At 32.0% G+C, this 8,377-nt stretch overlaps 1 long non-coding RNA gene across 1 annotated transcript; it reads right to left on the bottom strand.

Annotated features, from left to right (window-relative positions):
• Positions 1-429: 429 nt before the first annotated feature.
• Positions 430-7,819, bottom strand: LOC139844259 (uncharacterized). The gene is made up of 7 exons (XR_011757891.1): positions 7,629-7,819; positions 4,929-4,983; positions 4,309-4,594; positions 4,049-4,234; positions 3,698-3,972; positions 3,271-3,409; positions 430-1,155 (listed from the first exon to the last, which is right to left on the bottom strand). It is a non-coding gene; the product is annotated as an uncharacterized lncRNA (long non-coding RNA).
• Positions 7,820-8,377: the final 558 nt, after the last annotated feature.

The raw sequence follows: 8,377 nt of genomic DNA, 5'->3' as shown, positions 1-8,377 counted from the left end.
TTATCACATATTAGAAAATATTATAACATTTTCTGAATATCCAATGAATATCTATTATCCCGCTTAATCCACTGGATATAGATATAGATGGATGAACTAAAACTAAATAAATATGAATATGGATATGGATGAACGAAACCAAATGAATATGGATATGAATACGGCATCACTCGATCAATATCCGATCCATTTCCATTCCTAACTGTTATGACCTCACATCGGATGGGGCGAATACCAAAAAGTAGTTTATAAACTTAGTGTTCTCTCATTCTTTAAGCTAACTTTTAGAAATGAATTTTACACTTCGACTTATGACTTGATATGAGCTTAGCTATGATAAGTTCATAATAAAATGAATGTGATAGATGATTTAAGTATATTTTTCTTTCAAACATTTTGTCCAAATTGAAAGTATCTCATTTTCTCCCTTTCATTTTATTTCTCTTCTCCTAAAAAAAATATCGGGAACATAGCGTAAATGACATCTCAGGTATGTAACTAATACGAGTACTACTATTTCTGTCTCGTGAACAGAGCGTACATGATCTAAAAACGGACGTCACAACGAATTTACTTGTGTACCATTGCAACAGATCTAAAAACGGGTAAAAATGGAAAATGGTCAACGTGAGAACAACGGTCAACAACGGCAAAAGCGATCAAAAACCTTAAAATGATCGAGACGGACTCTGACCAACGTTGACTTTTAATATATATTTTAAACATAAACATTATTTCAAATTAAAGGCAAATATTTTACATTAAACAAAGATATTTGTCTTTAATTTTACATATTTATGTTTGAAATGTTATAAAAAGTCAATGTTGATCGATATCCGTCGCAACTTCGTTTTGACCACTACAACGCTCCAAACTTCTAACCGTTGCGATCTCGTCTCACGCCTTTTAGTATTTTACAACGGTATACAGCGTAAATCACATCTCAGGTATGTAAATGGGAGCACACAGACAAATAGAGCAGGAGCATTTTCAAATTACTTGTAAATCAATTTATGTTTTTCTACCAATCCCTCACACTTTTCCATCCAGTAACTTTAGACCTTCAACTTTTGCACCTCTTAAAGTAGTCATCCAATCTACTACATTTTCCAGACTTGCCCTACTCCCATAAACAGTTTACAATAAGTAAAGATCCTACACATATAACAGCCATTATCAGACAATAATCAACTGCAGTTCAGTATAATATTGGACCATTGAGATAGACAATCTAAGTACATACAATTATAATACATCTTACGTACTTTTTTTGAAAAATTTTGTGCATTTTGTACAAAAATTTTTACATCAATATAACTGCAAACAAATAGACAAAGTTCGGACTTGAGAATTTATTAAAAAAGCATTCCCACTTATAAACGCGTACACAAGTTATTTATTGATCGTAAAGTGATGAAGAGGGGTTGTAAACGTTTCGTTTAATGTATTTTTTATATTTTATTTTTTTTGAAAAGCAAGAAGATCTTTATTATTGATAAATAAGAGATTACAACATATATACAACGAGAATTCAAATAACAAAGTGTTAGAGATGCGACAAGGTGCCAATAATAAGGATTATGATCCACAAGGTGAACTTGAGAAAACAAGTCGAGAAAGAGAAGAGAGACGTGCTGATCGAGCAGCGACAAAGCAACTCACTACAAAAAAGCTTACAGTTTGCAACACTTATTTGATCAATTGGCAACGCTTAAAAACTCCAGGAATTTACTTTTTAACGCTTCCTATTGGCGTCAAAAATATGGGCAACGGAAATTTAGTTTGTTTTCTAACACTTAATAGTGTTAAGAAACAATCAACATTCTTGACGTTTTATGGTGTGAAAGAGCATCTCATTTTTTGACACTTGAAAGTGTTAGGATGTACCTCACTTTTTGACACTTGAAAGTGTCAGAAAGCACCTCACTTTTTGACACTTACAAGTGTTGAGAAAGATTTTAGTTGTTGACACTTGAAAGTGTTAAAAATGCGTATGATCTGTACACAAAACCAACTTCTGAAATTATGATATAATAATCATATATATATATACACCGAAATTTGTATATTTCACAAATACACGATACAACAACAACAACAACAACAACAATACTCAATTCCACTGAAGTGGAGTATGGGGGAGGTTAGATGTAAATAGTCCTTTCCTCTACCCTAAAGTAAAAGGGAAGTCATTCCTCCACCTAGGATACCTATCGGTCCCCAGGTAGAGGAAGTCGTCCCTCCCTATTCTGTAGAGCAGAGAGGCTGCTTCCTAGTGACCTCCGACCAACAAGAACCATGAAAACCGATATGTGAAGTAAAAAAAAAAAAAAAAAAAAAAAAAAAAAAAAATTGATAAAAAAAAAAAAACTTCACCATGAATAAAGTATACTCCAATACGATATTATAGGTAAATAAAGCATATAACAATATAATGTAATATAGCATATAAGTAAAAAATGTGAGTGTCAAATAAGTAAGTATAACAAGTCTTGTAAGTACAATAAGTATACGTAAACATGTTGGTAAGAAGCATGTAGGTAAAGTATGCAGTATAAAATAGATGGTATACTATGTAGGCATAGACAAATAAGTAAACTATGTTAGCATAAAAACATGTGATATGTAAGTACGTATAAATTAAATGCTATATAATGTAATACAAACATGTAACCATATAGAGCAATAAAACATGTGAAAAAGCTACAATAAGTATAGAGATATTATATATACGTAAAGTCCCACGAAAAAAAAAAAAAAGATATATGAAGGGCACACAAGCGAGTAGGCAAGAAATATAATATGAATATATAAAATAAAAAAAAACCATATGTAGAACCTAGTCATTTATTCTAATTCTACTCCTCCACACATTCCTATCAGAAGTCATGTCCTCGGTCAATAAGAGTTTTTTCATGTCAAGCTATATTTTCTATTTTCCGAGTTTATTACAAGCATAATATACAAAACAAAACAACCCATTTCAACTAACTACCCAATTGCTTCTGAAAACAAATGCCAACACAATAATAACAACTCAAACTAGAACATCTCAAATGTAAGAAAACTTTCTTAACAAGCAACTTAACTAAACTGCATGTTTATAAGCTATCTTTATCATATAAACGTCTTTGTAAACTGCAACTCCCTGCATTAAATAAAAGAAATATTAAAAGTGGTCAAACAAACCACATACAATATGCAATCAAATTTCCATTAGAAAAGATAAAAACTTAGTTTGTTGTAAAAAAAAAGGCAAAAGACCCTTACTTTTAATCAAATAAGCTGAGTCTGAGTCTGATATCCTGCAAAAACATATAAAAACTTGGTTTTTTGTAAAAAAGGCAAAAAAAAACCCTTACTTTTAATCAAATAAACGGAGTCTAGATTATAAACGGAGTCTGATATCCTGCAAAAACAAACACAAACACAAACAAAATGTCATCATTACATACTTAACACGCCTTAGTGACATGCTTTATTCTGAATCATTTATTCTATCTCAAAGTGGATTTGAATGGAACATGCTATATATTATAGCTACTGATATAATAAATAAATCAAGATGTGCATTACTTGAATAAATCAAGATCAGATGTGCATCATAGCTATTGATTGATATTAATATAATAAATAAATCAAGATCAAATGTGCTTTATAGCTACTAATCAAATGTGCATTACACTTGAATAAATACCTTTGTAGCAGCTGACCGGAGATGTTGTTTATACAAATTCCACTGAGAATCTGTAAAGTTAGGTGGCGCTTTGATTAAGTCAAGCCTATCTAAAAGCTCATCCTGTGTATATACTCTTTCTCATCATCACCCATGTAATTTAGTTTGTTTAGTTCTTCAGAAACTGAATTAAACAACTTTGTCTTTAGCATAAACTTTACGCTTCTAAATGCGCGATCCCAAATAGAAAAAAGAACTCTGTCCATATTTTCACTTTGAGGTAAGCTGAATCTCCTCTGCAAAAATCACAAATTAATAACAGTAGTAACAACAAAACTTTGTACATAACCTTACAACAGTTTAAGAAATTACCCAAAATTCTTCTAGAATTGTAACACCACATGCTATTTTTCATTCTCGCCAGTCTCTAGCGCTGGGGAGACCCGTGTTCGGTTGCTGGAGAAGATGGGTCATGAACTGGAATCTTCTCCCCTGCATTAAGCATATGTACATCTTTTGTTCTCATCTTTACGACCCTGATTACATTCCCTTGCTCATCTATAAGATTTTAGAGATCTCGTTAGATGGAATTAACACAATTATTTAATAGCTACAATATAGTGTTAGTTTACCTATGAGCTCAACCTCGTTTAGCAGCCTTTTTTCATAATCGTTTTAGAACTAGAAACATGACTAGACGATTCAGAAAGTAAACTTGTGTTAGATGGTTCAGAATGCAAACTTGTGGAAGACGACGATGAAGAATACTTTTGGCGAATAGCAGAAATAAAAGGAGGTCGAGGTGTCTGAAGGAAAACTGATGCTTTCTGAGATTGAGATTGTGTTGAAAAAGAAGGTCGAGCCTCCAGAAGTTTTCTTGCGTTTTGTTGCATTGCTGATCTTGATGTATACATGTTCCTGTGTTTATTTAACCGTAACAAACAAATATTAGTCAGATGCTTTAGTTGATTCAACTATAACTTAGTTCATACTGTAACAAACAAATATTAATTATTAATATTAAATAATATATTAATATTATTATTATTATTATTATTATTTAAGATTTAAGATGATTCTGTTTGCAACAAGAACTTCCAGACCCGCCCATTTTGTATAATAAGAGAAGTGTTTTGGGACAACACAACTTCCCATTTCGATCTATATGAAAAAGCACCTGACCTATCAGGCCGATTTTTCCATCTTTAATAAATACATGGAATTTAGAATATTAAGAAATCCTCATTATTACCGAGATGTAAAGAGTTGCGTTCCTAGTTATTGATCACACAACCTGCTGATACACCCTGCACAACCTGCTAATCCAGTACTAGATTTGTAAAAAGAAATCACATGTAAAACTAAAAAAGAATCTCAAGTTGTATCCTCAATGCTTAGAACATTGTGACTAAATTACATATTAGTCATCTTTAGATAAAACTAAGTGACAATTCTTGAAATTAACTACAGATATATAAGTACATATAATAAAACTAATTAAATATATATACAACAAATGTTTAACTCAGCTTGAACTATCTGAAACTACCACTTTGCAAGTTTCCAAGGTTGTCACTCTATACTAAGTGAAAGTTCTTGAAATGAACTAGCAACCAAGGTTTAAAAAAACGGAAACGCGCCTCGAGGCGTTTTCCCTTTGTGAGGCGAGGCGTATGCCTTGAGGCGAACCGAGGCGTACGTTCGAGGCGGAGTTAAAAAAATACATAAATAAATATATTTCGATAATATATAAATAACAGGGACTGTTATTGTCATTTTATTAAAGGTTCAAGAGTGATCATCAAGTTTATTCTTGTTATTTAAGTTTAGTAAAAGTCCAGGGACTGTTTTTGTCACTAGATTATTGTCATTTGATAAAATATCAACGTGCTTTTCATCTTCTAGATCAGATCAGATAAGATCTAAAAGAACACTTGTTTCTTCATCAAGTTTCATAACTTGAAGATCAGATCTAAAAGAACCAAAACCCTAAAATCAACGTGCTTCTTCATCTTCTCCAACCATCAAAATGTTAGATTGTTTCCTTCTTCTCTTCTCTCTTTTTTTTTTTCTTTTTTTCTTTTTCCTACTTTCTTTCTTCATCTTTTCTGCTGGAGGCCAATCGATGAGTTCCAGAGGCCAAGAGCACTTTAATAAAACTTTAATAAGCCGCCATAGTTTTTAGTGGCCCTAATTTAGCCGTCACCAATTTTCCCGCTATTTTTTTAAGGGGCGTACGCTTTTTCTACAACCAGTGAGGCGTACGATTTTCGAACCGCCTCTCATATTTGAGGCGTACGTTTTTATTCAGCATTGAGGCGTGCGTTTTGAAACGGTCAATTGCAATTTCGAACTGAGGCGCGCCTCGAGGCGTATGAGGCGTACGTTTTTTTAAACCATGCTAGTAACTACTCTTTAATATAATATGTAATAAAGCTTAACAACTCAGCATTAGAAAATACAACTCAGCATTAGAAAATAATAGCTACAAATAAAACTAAGTGACAATTCTTGAAATTAACCAAACTAAGTTCATATCACATTATCTATCCTACGCTAACTTGATGCCTCAGTTTCTTCATCAATCATTGGAAAATCATAAGTCATGATCACTTTAATTACCTAAAGATGTCAAAACAGAATTAAAAATATAAGTCTATTTTTTCTAGTACTTAACCTCTAATTTCCCAACTACTAGCTAAATCTATACGTCTAAACACACAAACAATTATTTTTTATATACATATGCAATACCACAAGCCCACAGAAGGTATCAACTTAATGATAAACTATTAAATTACACAAACAGTTCATATTTATAACTATGTTTAACATATATCACAACAAGCTAAGTAATCATAACAAAATAAACAAGTTAAGCATTCAGCTGAAACCTAACAAAAACTGAATCGCTACAAAAAAATAAATAAAAGAGATACAGATACAAACAACAACAACAACAACAACAACAACAACAACAACAAAACCCAATCCCACATAAGTGGGGTATGGGGGAGGTAAGATGTAGACAATCCTTCCCCTATCCAAGAATAAAGACAAGTCATTTCTCCACCCAGAGTGAAATACCCTCAAGAGTAGAGAAAGTCATCCCTCTCTTTATTCGACGGATAAAGAGATTGCTTCCGAGAGGACCTCCGGCCTTTACGTAGGAAATTTTTTTTCTTAAAAAATAAAAATACTAAAATAAAAATAATAATAGACGCCATGAAAATGGTAGAATCAAATTTCCATGGGCTTTAAATCCTGCTTGAAATTTAATTTAGGCTCTAAGAGTCAGTCAAGTAGCCAATAAATTGACGATTGTTGTCGACTCAATAGAGCCGTTCAGTGATCTATTGTACAGATACAATATTGTACAGATACAAACCTAGTGATCTAAATCAAAAATTTCAAAACATAAACGTAATAATATTTGATTGAAGTATTGTAGTATAAGTAAACAGTAGAAATTAGTTAATACCTTGTATGATTGATTGTTATGAAACTTATTTCGACAACCGTATGTGGCAGATCGTTGCTGAGCGAGCACAATGTTATAGCGATGAAATCAAATAAATGTATCTCGATTCCAGCTTTTTTTTTTTTTTTTTTTTTTTTTTTTGGCAAAAATATTAATATGTATATATATAAAAGAACCGAGGTTCCGGTGGTACAGCATTAAATAGATCATAACGATCTCTAGAGAAACTATGTTCGTTCTAAACAATATGAACGACACATAAGCAATATATGAATTACAACTTAAAAGTAAAACAAAGACAAACCACCAAACCTAAGCCTAAAACATAAACACATCAGCTTTTGGAAAACATTAACTACAGTAATTGATTGATACAGTAATTGAAAAACATTAACTACAGTAATTGATTAATACAATTACAATGAACTCATGAAAACTTAAAAATAATCATGTGAAATTGATTAAACTAACCTGCAAATGAAATGGATCGGTGAGATTAAGGCTGAACAATGGTTGTGTGAAATAGGGAACCTCCGTACTTGATGCGTGTAAGTATGAACAATTTGGATTTCTGAAATTCCAGTGTGTAATTAAATTTGAAATCCTTGATCTGGTGTGGAAAAAAAAGGAACATTTGAAAACTTAGTAACTGATGCTAGTGAAATTGGGAACCCTAATTTTATTCTCCTATATCACGTACCCAAACTAAATAGGTGGACCATTTTGACTTTTCAATTTTTTACGCTCGTGGATGTCCAAGTTTTTTTTCTACTTATTTTAATGACAAAATTGCTGAAATAGTCCATGTGGTTTGTACTAGAATGTTGATTTAGTTCCTGTGGTTTTTTTAGACCAATTTCGTCCTTGTGGTATGTCAGCGTTGCTAATTTAGTCGCTATTTCTGACGGACGTTGAAAAATTCCGTTAACTCCAATCACATGCCACGCACATGAGGGTAAAAACGTCGTTTTATATTTTCATTTGGACAAAATTGTTGATATAGTCCCTATAGTTTGTCTTTCCTTTGAGAAATTTCATCCTAATTTTTTCAACACCAACCTAAATTAAACAACACCTAATTCATTAATATCACTAATTTGTGTACAGTACTAAAATCTACTCACCAAATCCTTCTTTCAGATCAATTTATATATACAGATACATATATACAAATCCATCTCTAATACCTCATCAATTTCAAAACCCTTTTCTTATTCATT

This window comes from Rutidosis leptorrhynchoides, chromosome 4, assembly GCF_046630445.1.
Source record: "Rutidosis leptorrhynchoides isolate AG116_Rl617_1_P2 chromosome 4, CSIRO_AGI_Rlap_v1, whole genome shotgun sequence".
Taxonomy (NCBI): Eukaryota; Viridiplantae; Streptophyta; class Magnoliopsida; order Asterales; family Asteraceae; genus Rutidosis; species Rutidosis leptorrhynchoides.
Note: the sequence above shows the minus strand (reverse complement) of the source record. Positions and strands in the feature narration are given on the sequence as shown.